The sequence below is a fragment of the Cebus imitator genome, unplaced genomic scaffold (genome assembly GCF_001604975.1).
Source record: "Cebus imitator isolate Cc_AM_T3 unplaced genomic scaffold, Cebus_imitator-1.0 Scaffold273, whole genome shotgun sequence".
In the NCBI taxonomy this organism is placed as follows: domain Eukaryota; kingdom Metazoa; phylum Chordata; class Mammalia; order Primates; family Cebidae; genus Cebus; species Cebus imitator.
Window position 1 is genome coordinate 535,439 of NW_016107588.1, and position 17,913 is coordinate 553,351.

The following is a 17,913-nucleotide window of genomic DNA, read 5'->3' on the forward strand; positions in this document are numbered from 1 at the left end:
GGGGATAAACAACAGTCTTCTGGGGGGAGAGGCCCCAGATGGGAAGGGTACCCAAGCCCACAGCATCTGAGGCAGGTGTGGGAGTCTTAAGCAATGTCTTCAGCTCTCCAGAGGGCTGGCCTGGGACTGAAGGCCCAGAGTTGTCTTTCTTAAGCAATGGCATTTGTTTTCAAATGAGTAGCAGTGCCCTTTCCATCTCCTCCTGGCTGCCATGGTGCTGGCATGGTGGCAGCCGTGGAGACAGTGGTGTAGGTGAAACAATGTGCTGGTGAGATCAAGGTTGGGCTCCCCACTTTGTGGCATGCTGGATGTCAGCAGCCAGTAGGGAGAGAGAGCTAGTGCCAGCCAGCCTGTCTTTTCTCCTGGTGTTTGGGCTGGTCAGTACTAGAAAGATGACAGTCTACCAAATGGGATACTGGCCTTGGAATGGCTGGCTAAGGAACACAGACACTTTGAAGCCTGCACACAGGAGCCAGCTTTAGTGTATTTGGTGTTAGTGCTGATGGTATTGAAGTGTGTTCTTTTGGCTAGTGAGAGACTGTGGGTGAGACAGCAGCAGCCAGCTAAAGGTGAATTATCTGGTGGGAAGAGGGCTGAGCAGGGGAGCCAGGCAGAAGGTCATCAGGCAGAAGTCTGAAGACTGACAGTGAGTGGGCCTGGCCCTGCCCACAGGAAGCTAGGCCAGACCAGCATCCAGAAGAGCCTCAGGCCTTGAGACTCAGGGGGACAAAAATTATAAAGCCATTTTCCCCTAGTGAGCCCTGGTGACAGGGAAACCAGAGGCAGTGGGAGAGTTCCTGGGTAGAGGAGCTTGTAGGATAAGGAGAAGATGGCCAGGCACAGTGGCTAACACCTATTATCCCAGCACTTTGGGAGATCGAGGCAGGTGGATCACGAGGTCAGGAGTTTCAGGCTAGCCTGACCAACATGGGGAAACCTCGTCTCTACTGAAAATACAAAAATTAGCTGGGCATGGTGGTGCACGCCTGTAGTCCCAGCTATTCAGGAGGCTGAGGCAGGAGAATTGATTGAACCCGGGAGGCGGAGGTTGCAGTGAGTTGAGATCACACCACTGTACTCCAGCCTGGGTGACACAGTGAAACCCCATCTCAAAAAAAAAAAAAAAAAAAAAAAAAAAAAAAAAAAAAAAAAAAAAAAAAAAAAAAAAAAAAAAAAAAAGAGGCAAGAAGCCAAATCTCTTGGAAAGAACAAGCGTGCAGGCTACGCCCCCACCTACCCCAAGAGGCAGGCAACTTGAGTTGTTCTCAGCCAGCCATTGCCTCATTGTGGACCCTCAGTGAGGCCTTTTCTCGCTCTAGTCCTCAGTTTTCCCATCAGCAAGAGGCCCTCCCAGTGCAGCCAGTTCATGATCGCCCCTCCTTTTGCAGAGAAGGGTACTCACATCAGTCCCCCTGTGTCAGTTTGCTAGGGCTGCTATAGCCAAGTACTGTAAACTGGTGAGCTTAAAATAACACATTTATTCTCACACGGCTCTGGAGGCTAGGAGTCTAAAATCAGTATCACTGGGCTGATCAATATCAGCAGAGCCCCACCCCTTTTGGGGGCTGCAGGGGAGATTCTGTTCTTTGCCTCTTCCTGTCTCTGGTGGCTATTGGCATTCCTTGCATTATGACTTCATCATTCGAATCTCTGCTTTCCTAGACACAAGGCCTTCTCCTCTGTGTGTCTGTGGCAAGTCCACCTCTGCCTTTCTCTTAGAAGGACACTTGTGATTGTATTTAGGGCCCACCTGTGTAATTCAGGGTACCCTTCTCCTCTCATGATTCTTAATCCCATCTACAAAGTCCTTTTTTTGCCCTATAAGGTGACATTCATAGGTTCCACGGTTCAGAATGTGGATATCTTTTGGAGGATATTTTTTGGGCCTTTCTTGGTATTTCTATAGCCCTCCTATATTGACTGCAATGTTTTTACAGGATTCACTTGTTCTCAGCTGTCAAAAGTAAGTGCAAAAACACCAAGAACTCTCTTGCCATATCCAACACTTTGCCATGTGCTGGTATATTAAAACAAAAATCCCCTGTGGCCCACTTCAGACCTCACCCAGTGGAACCCAGCTCACTGCATTTGTCACTCAAAACCTGAAGTCCTCAAAACATTCCTTCTAGCATTTGGCAAGCTTAAGTGTGTCTGCATGTGCACACATTTGTGTGTGCATACTTGTGTGTATGTGTGTGTGTGTATGGGTGGGGTAGGGAGCAGGGACATTTTGAGAACCCTGAGGTTCAGTACATCAACCCACCTCTTGATCCTCAAGGCACCCTTCACATCCTAGATTTTCAAGCCAACCAATGCCACATCACATGGCTGAAACACTGACAACCTGCAGTAAAGAGCTGCATCAAAGGGAATGAATGAGCCATATGTGTGTTACCAAGGACAGGAGACCAAGAAAGATGTTGGAAATTATCCACCAGGTTCAAGGGTAAAAGATAATTGCCAGATGGGAAAATATTAAAAGCCTAAGAACCCAACTCTGTTCTGCGCCCTGCACCCAACATTTAGGGAGAAGGTGCTCAAGAAGATAAAGTTTAAACTGCTGCAGTCTCACATCTGAAAAGCAGCATCCAGTCTCCTGGGGTTTGCTTGTCTGATCACACTGACCCTGACAAAAGGCTGCAGCAGGCAGCTAAGATCCCCATGATAGTTAATTACATGTATCTATCATTCCATGCTATATGTCCGTGTGTACACATTATTTACTCTGGGGCGGGGGTGGATGATGAGAAATTACTTAATGGGTGCAATGTACATTATTCAAGTGATGGATTCACTAAAAACCCTGATTTCACTCCATAAGTTATGCATGTAAGAAAATTACACTCTTAACTCAAACATTTATACAAGTTTAGAAAATTATATGTATCAACTTGGCTAGGCTGTGGCACTCAGTGAGATTTGGTCAAACAGTCTAGATGCCATTAACCTTTACAATCAGTTGATTGAAGTAAAGATTAGTAATCCTTGATACTGTGAGCAGGACTCATCCAATCAGTTGAAGACCTTAAGAGCAAAGGCTGAAGTTTCCAAAAGAAATTCAGCCACCAGACTGCAATGCATAAACCCTGCCTGAGTTTCCATCATTTGGATCCAAGCCTGCAACATCAAATCTTTCCTGAATCTCCAGCCAGCCTGCCTGCCTGCCGTAAAGATTTCAGACCTGCCAGCTCCCACAATCACATGATAGATAGACACAGAGAAAGAGAGAGATAGACAGTTAGATAGAGAATCTCGTACTGGCTCTGTTTCTCTGAATAATCCCAACTAATACAATGCCTGGGTGGTCCTATAAGGCTTCTATGTGAGTTCTGAGGAGTGAATGGGTAGGCCCTGAACACAACCTGCAGTCCATGCTGTAGGAAAAGAAGGGGACATGACTGCCACAGACATGTGCCTTCCCAGCCCTTTCCCCACTCAGCCCCCTATGCAGCCCACCTGCTCCCTGACTCAGCCCTGCCTTTGAGTGCATCTGTCCTGTCCACCCACCCCTCTCCCCACATATGTTGCTCCACAACAGGCTCCAAAGCTCTCTCGGGGGTGGGGGTGGGGCAGCCCTGGAGAGGTCACCCTCCCAGGGGCTCACTGCCAAGATCTGGAGTTCAAGAGGAGGACAGAGGAGCCCTCGCATTCACTGACAGTCATTGCCTTACTCAGTATGCACATTAACCCTGGAAGATAGGGACCATTAATTACACCCCATTTTTTTAGATGAGGAATGTGGGTCCCAGAGAGGGTATATGGCTTGCCTAATGTAACACAGCTACCATGGGAGTAGCTAAGAGCCAAATGCCTGTCTGTGTGACTCTAGAGCCTGTGTTCTTTCTGTCACGTCTGCCACCCAGGATTAGTATTCTCTGTAGACACAGTTTAACAATAAGGCTATCCAGAAACGTGGTCTGCCTCCTGTGGTCATGCAGGGTCTCAAGCTCAGACATGAGAGGTGTAACTCAGCAGCAACGGTTACCTACGTACAGCTGAAGGATACAGTCATGGGAGCATGAGGCTCTTAAAACACAGAAAGCCCTTCAGAAGCGGATCTTGCTCACAGGAATGACAGACTGCCACGGCTCATCTGACCAAGCTGGGGGAGTCTAAATAGAACTGAGCATCTAAGAATGAGAGAGACTTTCTTCCAATGACAGTGTTGCCATTGAACTGGATTTCAATAGGGGTGGCGTGGAGACCAGGACAGGCTCTTTGGGGAAAGAAAAGCCTGAATTCAGCTCCAGCCAGGATGGCAGCCATGCTGGAGTAAAATTCAAGAGACTCAGAGAGAGAGAGGTGTCACCCCCATGGCTCCAGCCTTCTGTGCAGGAAAGAACACAGAGGCCTTGCCTAGGAAGGAAAGAGGAGTGCCTGTGAAGCTGGCCCTGTGGCCTCAGGGAGAGAATACAGACACCTGGCAAGCATCTGAGCTCCTGGGTTGGTGAGTGGAGCCGCAGACTGTTGAAGGTGTTTCTTCCAAAGGTATTTCTTCCAACAAATCTTTTCTATAGCAGCTTGGCATTTCAGCTTCCAAAGGCATTTCAGCTCTGAATCCGAATAATTGACAGAGGAAATGAGATATACTGTATGAAGGGCAAAAGCCGCCAGGCCGTGATGCAGTGATCTTGACTATGGGGAAATGCAGATGGATAGGCTGAGGGGTTCCAGGCGTATTCACGGGTCCCCTCAGCCCTCCATTTGTGTATCTGCCCACTTATTCTTCCATCCATCCTCCATTTGGTGCCTCCTGCCAAGCCTGCTGAGACCTGGTACTGGCTTGTGCCCTGGGCTAGGTTATTTTACAGGAGGAACAAAGAGGTACCCCACATCAACCCTGACTTCAGGGCAGAGCACTCGCTCACTGCACCCCTGTGCTGAGCTGGCGCCCTCCATGCCAGCAATGCCCAACTGCTCACAGCTCCATCATGCCTCTGCTTGGAAGCCATTCTTTACCTTGTCCCCCTGGAGAACTACCAACAGCCGCTGTGTGGTAGGCTGGAAAATATTTCCCAAAAGATGTCAGCGCCTAATCCCCAGAACCTGTGAACATTACCTTATATGGCAGAAAAGTGATTGATTTTAGGATCTTAAGATGGGAAGACTATCCTGGATTATTTAGATGGTCCATAAATTTAATCACAAGTGTCCTTATAAAAGGGAGAATAGACAGAGACAGAGATTGGAGTGATGCAACCACAAAGCCAGGTGTCTCAGTCAGTTCAGGCTGCTATAACAAAATGCCATAGATTGGGTGGTTTATAAACAACAGAAGCTGACTTCTCACAGTTCTGGAGGCTGGAAGTCCATTATCAAGGTGCCAGCATGGGTGGGTTCTGGTGACAGCCCTCTTCTGGGTTGCAAACAGCTGACTTTTTCAGTATCTTCACACTGCAGAAAGACGTCAAAGAGCTCTGTCTTCTTTATTTCACAGGGACACTGCCATTCAAGAGGGCTCCACCCTCATGACATAGTTACATCCTAAAGGCCCCACTTCCTAATGCCATCACTTTGGGGGTTAGGACTTCAACATAGGAATTTTAGGGGGACACAGCATTCAGTCATTGCACCAAGGAATGCCAGAAGCCACCAGAAGCTGGAAGGAGTGAGGAATGGATTCTCCCCTGGAGCCTCCAGAGATAGCTTGGCCCTGCCAACACCTTGATTTCAGTGCAGTAATTTTGTACTTCTGGCCTCCAGAACAGTGAGGCAATCAACTCCTGTTATTTTAAGGCACCAAGTTTGTGGTAATTTGTCACAGAAAACTCATATATCCCGGCAGGTTGATTGTTAAGGTTCAAGAAGACACTTTATTTAGATGCAGACCCTAGCATGTAGTATGTGTTCAATGAATTGTAACTTAACTGAGCATAAACAGAAGATGCTAGGCCAAAAGGTTACATATCAGAAGTCCAATCAATAATTGCAAACTTTCACTGCAGTGCACTATGATTGTGCCTGTGAATAGCCACTGCACTCCAGGCAACATAGTTGAGACCCTGTCTCTAAAAATAAAAATAAATTAAAAGTAAAGAATTGTAGACTTGCCAGCCTCCCTGGGCCTAGTTGAATACAAATACTTCCTGTTCTCTGAAGAGAATTAAAAACATAAAGTTGATTCATAAGTAGAAGACTCTCTTCTTGCTAAGTACAGCTTCTGCCACTGAGCCTAAAAATGCCACAGGGCTCAGATAGTAATAGTTGTGTAGTTGGATCACATGAAATGTCTTTTGGGAGAGCCTATCCCAGGAACAGCTGAAATGGAGCTGATGCATCTACCCTTCCCCCAGGCTTCCCATCACACAAGCTCCCAGAGGAAGAGGTCCCTTAAACCCACAATCCAGGAGGCCTGACCAGTTTATGCCAGCCTGCCAGGTGGCATGTCCAGTCTCCCATGCCATCCCACGAGCCTGGAAAGCCCCCAACACAGCACCTCCTTAGCTCTGTTTGTAGAATCCTGGCCCTGGTAGGTGGGGTTCAGGGCAAGCAAACAGACAAGAGGAGTTTGACTCACCTTGGTCAGCAAGAAAAATATTCCTGCCTGTCCCTCTCAAGAGAAGCCGAATGGCCACTCAGTGAAGACAGCCCCTTTCCTAGTCTCTGCAGTGCCCACCATAACAAAGCTACCATGGAGATGCAATAGGCTCCATTACCCCACAGTCATTCTATGATGCTGCAAAATAGTTTCTCTCCTGCCTGGTCATGGAGGAAAACAACACCAGAGAACTGCTTCATGTGTGTGCCTGTTTGTGTGTGAGGCCAAGTGCACCAAATTACTGGAGTTCTGGATGCTACCAAGAGCCTCACTGTGGAGGAGTGAAATGAATCCTCTTCCTCCTGTCTCCTGAGCAGCTCCCAGCTCAAATTAAGTAGCAGCTTATTATGAATCTTATCCGATAGCAATATTTCTATTTAGCAGCACATATATAAGCTCAGCCTGGTCTAAAAAGATTTAACACAAGATATATCTGCTCAGCTGCTGTCTGGGGCGCTATAATGGAAGACTTGTAATTAACATGAAGTCACCAGCTTGGTCCCACTCAAAGGGTACCAGGTAGGGCAGGAAGTGGGGTGGTTGCTAAAGCCCTACACACAAGAAGATTTCCTAAACACTGGAGAGAAGGCAGCAAAAGACCCTACCGTTACCTATGGACCCTGCTGCTATGCCAGTGATGCCCCTGTTGGCTAATGCCAAGGCTTAGACCATCCATTGCTTGGTCTTTCTGGAAGTAGGGGGTATGACAGGTATCAAAAAGCCTCAAGGTCAGATGGGCTGGTTATAGTGGGCTCCCTCTTCATTTTTGCTTTCTATGTCCACCTGGGTCTTGGCTTCCTGCACACAAACAAGAGTTGAAACTCTCTAGTGAGTTCCAACCCCCACCTATATCCCACCCACGATTGAGCCAAGGATAGGAGGAAAGCAGGCGGGAGGCTCTGCCTCACTTCTGTGTCAGGCACTGAGCTCAATGCTGGTATCTAAGAACTGAGTCAAGTATAGTTCCCTCCATCAGCCCCCGAGGGGCTTCTCAATTGTAGGAAAGCCAGATACACAAACATTTAGGAGCTACAGAACTTTGAACAAGCCTCTTTTCCTTTCTAGGCCTCAGTGTCCTCATCTCTGAACTGGGGATGTTAATACTAACAGAAGATGAGTCGCTAATGAGGTAAAGAATAGGTAAGTGCTTCCAAGGACATAAAGAGGCAGTGAGTTTCACAGATCAGCCCTGCACATTTCTCACCATGCCCACAAGTGGCCCCTGGAGCAAGAGAAGTGTACAGGCTGGCTGCCACTCATCTGGTCCTTGGAAATGCCTTCAGGGCTTTGGCTTGGCTCTCAACCTGATCCTCTCATGGCCTGCCCTTCTATCTTTTCAACTTGTGAACTGGGACCTTAAGCTGAGAAGTCCAGGTAAGAGACATGCTGGCCACAAAGGTTGGCATGCGAGAGGATCCCATTCCTTGCCCTGAGAGGGCATGGGTGAGCCGAGCCATTGCCTATCATGAAATGCCCATGCATGGAGCAAATCTTTGATTTGAAACCCTACACTTCCTGTCTATCCTGGGTTCACTCTTCGACACCAATTCCATTCGTTTTTTTTTAATACCTCTCCTTTCAACTACCCGATGACAAGCTGATCCCCTCTTGCTATGTCCTGCCAGTGTTTTATTGGGTATCAAAATATGGAACACTTGCAAATGTGTTTCATGTCATTGAATAAACTCTGCACTAGGAGTTAAGAGTCCTGGGTTCTAGTCCAGACTCTAGCACTTCAAATCTGTTTGACCTCCCTGGCTTCAATTGCTTCATCTGAATAATGGAGGAGACATTAGTACCTGTTTCACAGGGTTGTTATCAGGGTTAAAAGATACAAAGTATAGCTGGAACAAGAGGGAGTAGACATATTTCTCTCTATTTCTCTCACTAAGCGCAGCTAACCCCCTGGACATGATAAATAAAACAAACATACAAAGACTCCAAAAGGTGGAGAGAAGAAATTAGATAAGCTAGAGACTGTAGGACTGGGTAACAACACACGAATGTTTTCCCTGGGTTTTCCTTTTACCTTGCATATCCCAGATTTGGAGCTGAAGAAACCAGCAACCCAGAAACATCTGTAGGAGCAGACCAAAAAAGCCCCAAAGAAAAGCCTTCTCTCTCTAGCCAAAGGACTAGAAAAGGGGCAGCCTAGCAAGACAGAAAACCTTTACAAAATAACGATTCTAATCCAGCCAACCGTCACAAAAAACACCATGGTCCTCACCCCTTCCCTACCAGCAAAGACTGAGTGGAAACCCTGTACTTCCACCTTCACCAGGCTAGAACAAGGCACTCCAATCTACCCTTCAGGTGGTATCCAAGAAGACCAATCAGAGAGCTGGAATGTTCATTCTCACCCAGCACTAAGGAGACCACCACCCACAGTGTCATGGAGGCCACATTGGGAGCAGTAAGGCAGTATCCCTCCCCATTTCAGCCAGCAAGGCATCATTGGTAGGTTAGTGGGGAACCTGAACTCCGACCTCTATCCAGCAGTATTAATATTCCCCAAGCCCCGCCCAGGGTGTCAAAGGAGATTAAGTGAAGAATGTAGACTTCCAACCCCACCTAGCAATAGCAAGGTGGCAGTTTCCTTTACCCAGAATGGTATCAAATAAGGCCTGTGGTAACAGGAGCCCTAAACAAAATCCAAAGTCTCACAACGTAACACCTAAAATGTCCAAGATATAATCAAAATCACTTGGCATACCAACAATTAAGAAAATTACAACTTGAATAAAAAAGACAATCAACAGATACCAACACTGAGACAAATCAGATGTTGAAATTATCTGATGAGCATTGTAAAGCATCTGTCACCAAAATACTTCAGAAATCAATTACAAACATGCTTGCGACAAATAAAAATACAGGCAATCTTAGCAAATAAATGGGAGATATAAAAAAGAACCCAGTGGAAATTTTAGATCTGAAAAATGCAATAACTGAAATGAACATCTCTCTGGATAGACTCAATAGTAGATTGGAGATGACAAAGGGAAAATCAGTGAATTTGAAGGTAGAACAACAGAATTTACTCAAGCTGAAAAACAGAGAGAAAATGTACTGGAAAAAGATAAACAGAGCCTGAGGGATCTGTGAGACTATAATGAAAGATCAATATTCATGTCATCAGAGTCCCAGGAGTAGAATAAGAAAAGAACTGTGAGCCTGAAAAAGTATTCAGAGAAGTAATGACTGTGATTTTTTCAAATTTGGAAAAAATAGAAACCTCGGGAGGTTAAATGAATCCCAAGCAGGATAAATTCAAAGAAATCAATGCCACAACACATCACAGTCAAACTCCTGAAAACGAAAGGCAAAGGAAAAATCATGACTTGAGTTCAGGAGAATAATATCTTCCCTATTGGGAAAAGACAATTTGAAAGACAGCAGATTTCTCATCAGAAACCATGGAGGCCAGAAGGAATTGACCCAACAAAGAACTGTCAATCCAGAAACCAATATCCAGAAAAACTATCCTTCTGAAGGAAAACTAAAAGGCTTTGTTACTCAAAGACCTACCTTAAAAGAGTGGCCAAGGTGAGTTCTCTAAATAGAAAGGGAAGGGAATGATAAAAGAAGGAATCTTGGGACATCGGGAAGGAAGAAAGAATAAAAATTTGGGTAAATACATTAGACTTTCCTCCTCCTCTTGAGTTTTCTGAATTATGTTGGCAGTTGCAGCAAAACAAACAAACAAAGACTAATAACACTCTCTGATGTGGCTTTTTATGCACATAAAGAAAATAGTTAAGACAATTATAAATGGAGGAGGGTAAAGGGGCATAAACATGCTGTCAATACCGACAACAGACTACCAATTAATTGTGGGCATATAAAGTATACTCTTTTAATTAAAAGAGAGAGAGAGAAAGTCCATGTACCTTTCACATGGTAAGTGTTCCATCAACATCACTTGCAGTCAGTGGTGATACTGTTAATGTCCACTGTTAATGATACTGTTAATGTACTATACACAACAGTAGCTCACTGCTGAGCCCTGGGGAAACTGGGTTAAATTGCTCCCAGTTACTTCCCTTGAATAGAGTTCAGTGGGAGAAACAGACTGAGAAACAACTGAGTGTGCTCAGAGGCTGAATTGTGTCCCCCCCACCCCCCAAAAATTCATATATTAAAGCCCTAACTCCAAGTACTCCAGAATGTATGTAGATAATAAGAGTGGGCTCTAATCTAATCTGACTGGTATCTCTATAAAAAGAGATTAGGACAGCGGGACACACACAGGGAAGACCATGTGAAGACACAGGGAGAAAATGGTCATCTGCTAAGCCAAGGAGAGAGGTTTCAGGAGAAATCAACCCTGCCTACACCTTGATCTTGGACTTTCAGCTTCGAGAACTGTGAATACATAAGCTCCTGTGGGTTAAGTCACCCAGACTATGGCATTTGTTATGACAGCCTGAGCAGGCTAGTATAAGGGGTGTTTATTGCAGCATTATTTATAAGAGAAAAATATTAGAAACAACCTAACTGGCATATCCATGCAGTGGAGTATTGTGCATCCATTAAAAGGAATGATATGAAAGCATTGATATGAAAGGAATGATATGATATGATGTGGGGCAACATGTATGTTCCAGTGCAGGTGGTAGACATATCTGATGCCCCACATCACATTCCCACTGGTTTCAGTCCCATGCAGTGTACACTTCCATGGGAGCTATGACTCACCTACCACTGACACCATCTCCCCTGAAAATTAGGCCTCCTATCTTTCCATGGTCAGCTCCAGAGCTTTACTCAAAGCTGCGGGAGCCCTCCCAGTTGGCCTATAAATACAATCTGGAAGTGCGGGATTGTTAATGGCTCCAGGAGCAACCCTTGGCTGAAGCCAATGGATAAATACTCCAGCCTCCCACCCTTCAGAGGGGCAGGCAACTATGGAAAGCTTTCTGGGCACCTCCCAGGAGGCCCTGATGGAATCAAGTCCTGATTGCCCACAGCAGCCCCCTCAGTAGCATACACTAAAATTGATGCTTCCCACCCCTTCATACCTGCTTCCTGCATTCGCCTCCTGTATTAGTCAGGGTTCTCTAAAGAAATAGAACCAATAGACCGTGGAGGAAGAGAGAGACAGAGTGAGAGAGACAGAGGCAGAGAGAGAGAGAGAGAGGGATTTTCAGGAATTGGTTCATGTGATTACAAGGCTGGCAAGTCCAAAATGTGCAGGGTGGCTGACAGGCTGGGGACTCAAGGAAGAGATTTTGCTGCAGATGAAGTCTGAAGGCCATCTGCTGGCAGAATTCTCTCTTGCTCAGGAAAGGTCAGTTTTTTGTTCTATTCAGACCTTCAACTGATTGGATGAGGCCCACCTACATGATGGAGGGCAACCTGCTTTGCTCAAAGCCCCCTTATTTAAATGCTAATCTCATTAAAAAATACACTCACAGAAACATCCAGAGTAATGTTTGACCAAATATCTGAGCACCATGGCCCAGCCAAATTGACAAATAAAATGAACCATCATATCTCCAAGATAAACTACCTGCACCAAAATATTGTCTTGGGCTCTGCTTCCAGGACACCCAAAGACAAGATACATGAAAAAAGGAAACGGTACAAATGTGCATACATAGTAAAGAAACTATGTGTGGGAATATGCCAAAATCTTAGGAGTTCTTTCTGGGAGAGGGAACTGTGGGTGATTTTCCCCCTTGAATTCTTTGTTTATGCTTTTCTGTTTTTGTCTGAATAGTCTACATCAGCATGCCTGAATAATCAGAAACAGTGATGTGCATAGCAGAACAATAAAGGGTTAAATGAGATAAAAGCAAATTGCTTCTGGAGATAAGAGAGGGAAGTGAGTCATTATCCTTGAGGTAATTCAAGAGTAATTCTTCATGGAGGAGGGGGCGTTTGATTTGCCACATGGAAGACTGGATGGGGGCAGAGAGCTGGGAAGGTCATCCCAAATTTCAGAAACCATGTGACAAAAATCACAAAAGTGAGAAAGTAGATACGCATTCAGCAAGGATGGAATCATCCAGTGTGACCAGCCTGTAGGGCTTGTGAAGGACATAGTTGAGTCACCACATTTACTGAGAGGTCCCAAAGGGGTCTTCTGTCTTTGGTGGGCCCCAGAATAAAAAGGTAAAGCATGTGTTAGTTACTTCTGCAGACTGGGAGGCTTTAGTCTACAAAGGAACATGGAAGGTTAGTCCTAGTCTGAGGTAGGTCCTTCCTGTATCTTCCTACACTTTCGTCTTCCTTTCTTCCTTCCTCTTCTGAGACTGTAGCTTACCTCTGGGGGAGGAGGAAAAGCAGCTTGATTGTTTTCCCCATCTGCTTCCCCTGCTACAATGAAATACACATTCCACCACCACATTATTTTTTTCACTAAGATATGTTGTCACTAGCATAAGACCCACCTCTCCAGCAGGTGTACAGTTCTCTCTCTCTCTCTCTCTCTCTCTCTCTCTCTTATCTCTTCTCTCTCAATCTGTGTGTGTCTCTGTGTCTATTTCTCTCCACCATGTGTGTGTCTCAGTGCTCTGGAGATGATCCAGACTCTGGTACCAGAGTGAGTCTAAAGACATGAATGAGAGTCAGAATAGACTAAAAGCATCCAAGGTGTCCAACAGGCCAGCAACAAAGTAGAAAGAGTCGGGACTCTGGAATCAAAATGAAAGTGAAGGTAGCAGTGTCATTGCCCTTTTAAGAAAGTGCAAATTATCTTTAGTAGAGGTTTTGGTGAGCCGATCTCTAATGGTGCATTAAAAAGAGAGATTCCTGTGCAGCTGGGGTAGTTCCTGTGCCTTGCAAAAGGCTGCTTCATTCAGCACTGAAATAGAAAGCAAACTCCAAAGCAAGTCACTCAACGTAAGCTTCTTTGCAAGGAATAAAGCACAGCTTCCTCTTTGGGGAGACATGAGTAGTGGGCCAGAACCTGCGCTAGGAGCCAAAGTTCTTCAGTTCATTTCAGAAGGTTATCTGTCACTTCCAAGTTTTGGCTAGCTCCGAGCCACCTGAAAGCTGGTAGAGGCAAGTGAGCAGCAAAGGAGTGGGTGGTGACCATGAGAATGCACCTCACAGATGCCCAACTGTAGGAGGAGGCCTTGACCTGGGGCCCCAGCGAGTGTGCTCTGAAATCCATCGCTGTGTTTGCATGGGGGCCATGGTTCCCATACACTGTTTCTGGCCAATGACTGTGCTGGCAGGGGTACTAAATTAGGTCATTCCTGGGAGACAGGGGCCTTCTCTGGTGATCGACTCTGTTGAGGACTTCCTGATGGCATGCCAAGCCTTTATTAGACTGCACGGTGGTCTAAACACTTTGGTACAACCTTCCTTCTCTCTCTTTCACTCAGGATCAGCCTTGCACTGTGGTGTGGTGCTTCTTCAGACTTCCTGGGCTACCTCCTCATTTTTTTCACAGGCATTTATTCTAAAGAAAAACCTTGGATAATAATCCCATCTTGGCCTCTACTCGTTGAAGGGTATAACACAATGCGAGGACTTCACATGGTGACATTCCCATTAGTCAGGCTGAGGGAGAGGACCAGACTGTAGTCCTCCACAGCCCCAGCTAGTCTGTCTGAGATGAACTTCCAGGAGGAACAGTCAAGTGGTAAATAAGAACCATGCTGGAGCCTGAACCTTCAGGTGCTCGCATGTTCCCCAGCCCAGTGCCAAATGCCACTCCCATCCTACCCAATGTGCACTGGGGCTCAGTAAACTCCTTTCTCTCTCTCTCTTTCCTACCACTAGCCCTCCCCTTACTTCTGCCTTCTCCCCTGAGTAACCTCAGCTCCCCTACCAAAGGCCCCAAGGGCAGCCACATGACTCAGGGACTATGCAAGAGCCTCCTTTCCCATCACCAGCACCTCTACCATCCACACCTCCAGCATCAAAATCTCCACTTCCACCATCACCACCCTCATCTCCACCAACTCCACTACCACCACTACCATCATTACTGTCTCCACTTCCATCACCTCCACCCCAACCTTCACCACCTTCCACCATCATTACTTCCACCAACATCATCCCTTCTGCCTCCACCTCCACCTCCACCCCACCCCATAATTTCCTCTGCCACTTTCTATAAGGCTCCAGAAAAAGTTCTGAGCACTTTATTGTGCCATAACTGACAATGTGATGGCATGGTGCATCTTCCTACCCCTCACAGGCTGTGTGACCCAGACGAGATTAGTCTGGCTGGAAGCATCAGCTTCCCAAACTTGTTAATTGGGGGTGTGTTAGTCCATATGCATACTATTTTATCTTTATAAATTTTATAAAGAGATTACCCAGTCTCAGGTGTTCTGGGGATATTCTGGGGAGCTTTTATCCCCCATCTACAGGATTTTTTATTTTCTCAGTAGAATATTTCTCCTTCTCTCCCTCAATTTTTAGAACAACAACTAAACAAGGTTCAGGGCCATCCAACATAATTAATGCCATTTTGGGGGGACTCTGAGGTTTGGAGTGTTGTTTGTCACCCCTGACTAGCCCTTCACTGTGAGCAGGATTCTGGTCCAGAAGCCAAGTTGAGGCTGTCAGTGGCTGTGGCATTAGATGAGGCTCCTTGGAGGCAGTGGCCAAACCCAGCCTCCATCCTAAGCAGATGCTCTGTAGAAGCTTGGAGGCTTCCCAAGCCAGAGCCTCCATCCACCTTCCAGGGCAGCCTCAGAGCTGGCTCTTCCAATGGGCTTCAGGAAAGCCTGCCTCCATAGCTTGCTGCTGAAGTGCTCATCTTGCGGATCTAAGCAGGCCTTCTTGTTTCCAGCTGTTGGCAGGGGCACTGAAAGTTGGACGACATGGGGAGCAGGCTCCTCTTTTCTCCCAGCTTCTAGCTCCTAGGCCCCTGAGCAGCACAGATATGGCCAGTTACCTGATTCCAGAGAAACTGAGAAGTGGGGCTCTCACCACAGCCCGTCCTGCCCCTCCTTTCTGTGCCCCGTTAGTAGTATGACTAACTGACAATTACATAACTCTCCCATTTGAAGTTGGAATAGAAAATGTTGTGGCTGAAGTATTTCTATTTCTCACTTTCCAAGCTCGCCAGGGTGTCCACATGTAAGAGCTCTCACTCTATTCCAGCCGGGTACTTCATGAATGAAACAGGATATTCTGCCAACTTCAGAACAAACCTTTTATCCTGCACCGTGAGATCAGCTGACTTGCCTATCCTTTCCCCAATACCCCGAATCAGCAATATGCCAGCTCCCAGCCACTGGAGAGCAGGAAGTCACTGAGCTAGCCGATTGCACAGGGCTCCTAAATTCCCCTGAGGCCAGGGCAGAAAACACACTTCCTTCGATGACAAGAGACCTGAATGCTGATAATGGGAGTTTCCTGCCTGCTTGGCTTCTAGCCTTCTCTCACTCTCCTTGGGTATTGAGCAGGAAGCAGAGATCTGGGCTCTTGCATGATACCTGTAGCCCCTGGCTGGCTCTTCTCCCCTCTTCTCGCCAGCCAAGGGTGCAATTCAGAGCCTCTTCTTCCTTGTAACAGATGCAATGCTTCTAAAAGCCTAGTTTAGCTCTGTCACAAATGAGCTGTGTGGTCTTTGGACAAAACACTTCACCTCTCTTGCCTCCATTTGCTCATCTGTGAAAGGGAAGAAATATCTACCTCACTGGATTTTGTAGAATAACAGTGAGACTCCACTGGGCACATGGACCTCAATCCATACCTTTTGTCTTCAGATTGAAATACTTCATAATGCCTATTTAAATCTACTATAGACCATATGCTGTACTCAGGCTGCCTTGAGAGCTGAGACATGGGCAGCTGCATTGGAAGATATTTATTGTGAGATGCCATCGTATTCTTGCATGCAAAGGTCAGCCCATGGTTGTGATTCCTGCCTTTGTTGTTTTCTGCCTTGGGAGATTGAGGGTCATTACCCACATCCATCTGGGTTTGCCAAGCTTGGGCACTAACTAAAATCCTTTGCCAAACATGCGTTCCCTCAGCTTGGGAAACAAGTTGATTAGAAGGGACTTTTCAACTCTGTGAGTTTGCCTTATTTACACTAAAACCTTTGAAGTTGGACCTCATGGAGAAATCACTTCAGGAATTGCTAGACAAGCCCTTGTCCTCTGCTAGCCATCAGCCCTCTTTGCAAAGGGCCCAGCACCAAAGATCAGCAATGCCACTGTCCATGCCAACCCCGGCCAAGTGGAGCAGGCTGAAGGTATACCGTGGGACCGTTTAAATTCCCTTCATTGGCTACAGGAAGGTCTCAGTCTCTCTCTGGGAAAACTGAGCTCTGTCGTGAGGAGAGAAATTGGCCTGAGGAATGACCTGCACGTTTCTTGGCTGTAAGCTAAAGGGTGCAGGTGCTGCTAAGCACCAAGGTAGGTATGGGTGAGAACAGAAAGAAAACTGAATGTTTCTTATAAGGAGGTAAATACAACTAAAAGACCTCAGCACAGAATGCATTAGCAGCTTTTTAAGGGGTGCTGCTAAGAGAAGGTTTGAATGATTCTTACTGAGGCCACCTATGGTTCCAGTTCTTGAGTACACCAAAGGCAGGCCTGGGTCTGATGGCCTTTGACTTCTCACCCCTCCTCTGTTTCATGCCACACGTCACTTGCTGCCCCGTAAAGAGACCTCCAGGCTCCCATGGCCTTCAGAAACCCATCCTGGGGTTCTAGAGTAAAACCAGCAGGGGTCCACAGATAAAGGTTTTCTGAGGTCAAAACAGCTGGGAAAACCCTGCAGATTCCACACTTGCCTTGGAGAATCCCAATGCACATGGCAAAGAAAAGGCCCTGAGAAGTCCTGTACTTTAACTTTGTTGAATTTAGCAATTCTCAAGTGAGTTTCAACTGGAACATTTTGCTGTGACACCCCTATTAACAAAGTGTGACGTGGGGAACAGCGCTGGACAGTATACGTAGGGGCTCCTCCATTCTAGTCCTAGCCCCATCACTGACTCACTAGGCAACTTTGAGCAAATCCCAATCCTGTCTGGGCTTCCGTTGGACCCCATGGCTCTGAAAGTTTGTGCTAAGAGGAAAAAGCAGGAGAAAGTCAACTGTGAGACATGAATGGGAGTCCAGAGTACCTGGTCCCAGGCCTGACTGTCACTTCCTTGTTCTTTGCTGTCTCGAGGCCTCAGATTCCTCTCTGAGAAATGAGGAGTTGAGCTAGATGGGCTCTACTCTGTGGTTCTTCTGGTCCTGCTGGGGTATCATGCATTGGAAGGGAGCTGTGTTGGCCTCGTGGCCTTAGGACCCGGGTTGAGGGCACTGTGGTTTGAGACAAGCCGCACTCCACATCCACTTACAGAAAAGGGCTGTAGCTCTTTCTCCCCATAACTTTTTTTTTTTTTTTTGAGATGGAGTCTCACTCTGTTGCCCAGGCTGGAGTGCAGTGGTGCGATCTCAGCTTACCAC

General features: G+C 46.5%; 1 protein-coding gene across 2 annotated transcripts in view; it reads left to right on the forward strand.

The window, feature by feature from the left end:
- Positions 1-17,913, forward strand: part of MAMLD1 (mastermind like domain containing 1) — a 581,158-nt gene that overhangs the window by 392,166 nt on the left and 171,079 nt on the right. The window contains exon 1 of one of the 2 annotated variants that reach the window (XM_037728616.1): positions 7,451-7,678. The exons of the other annotated variant lie outside the window; for it this stretch is intronic. The gene's annotated coding sequence lies outside the window, so the exon portion shown is untranslated. Of the gene's footprint in view, positions 1-7,450; positions 7,679-17,913 lie in introns of those variants that run through there. 2 annotated transcript variants of the gene reach the window in all.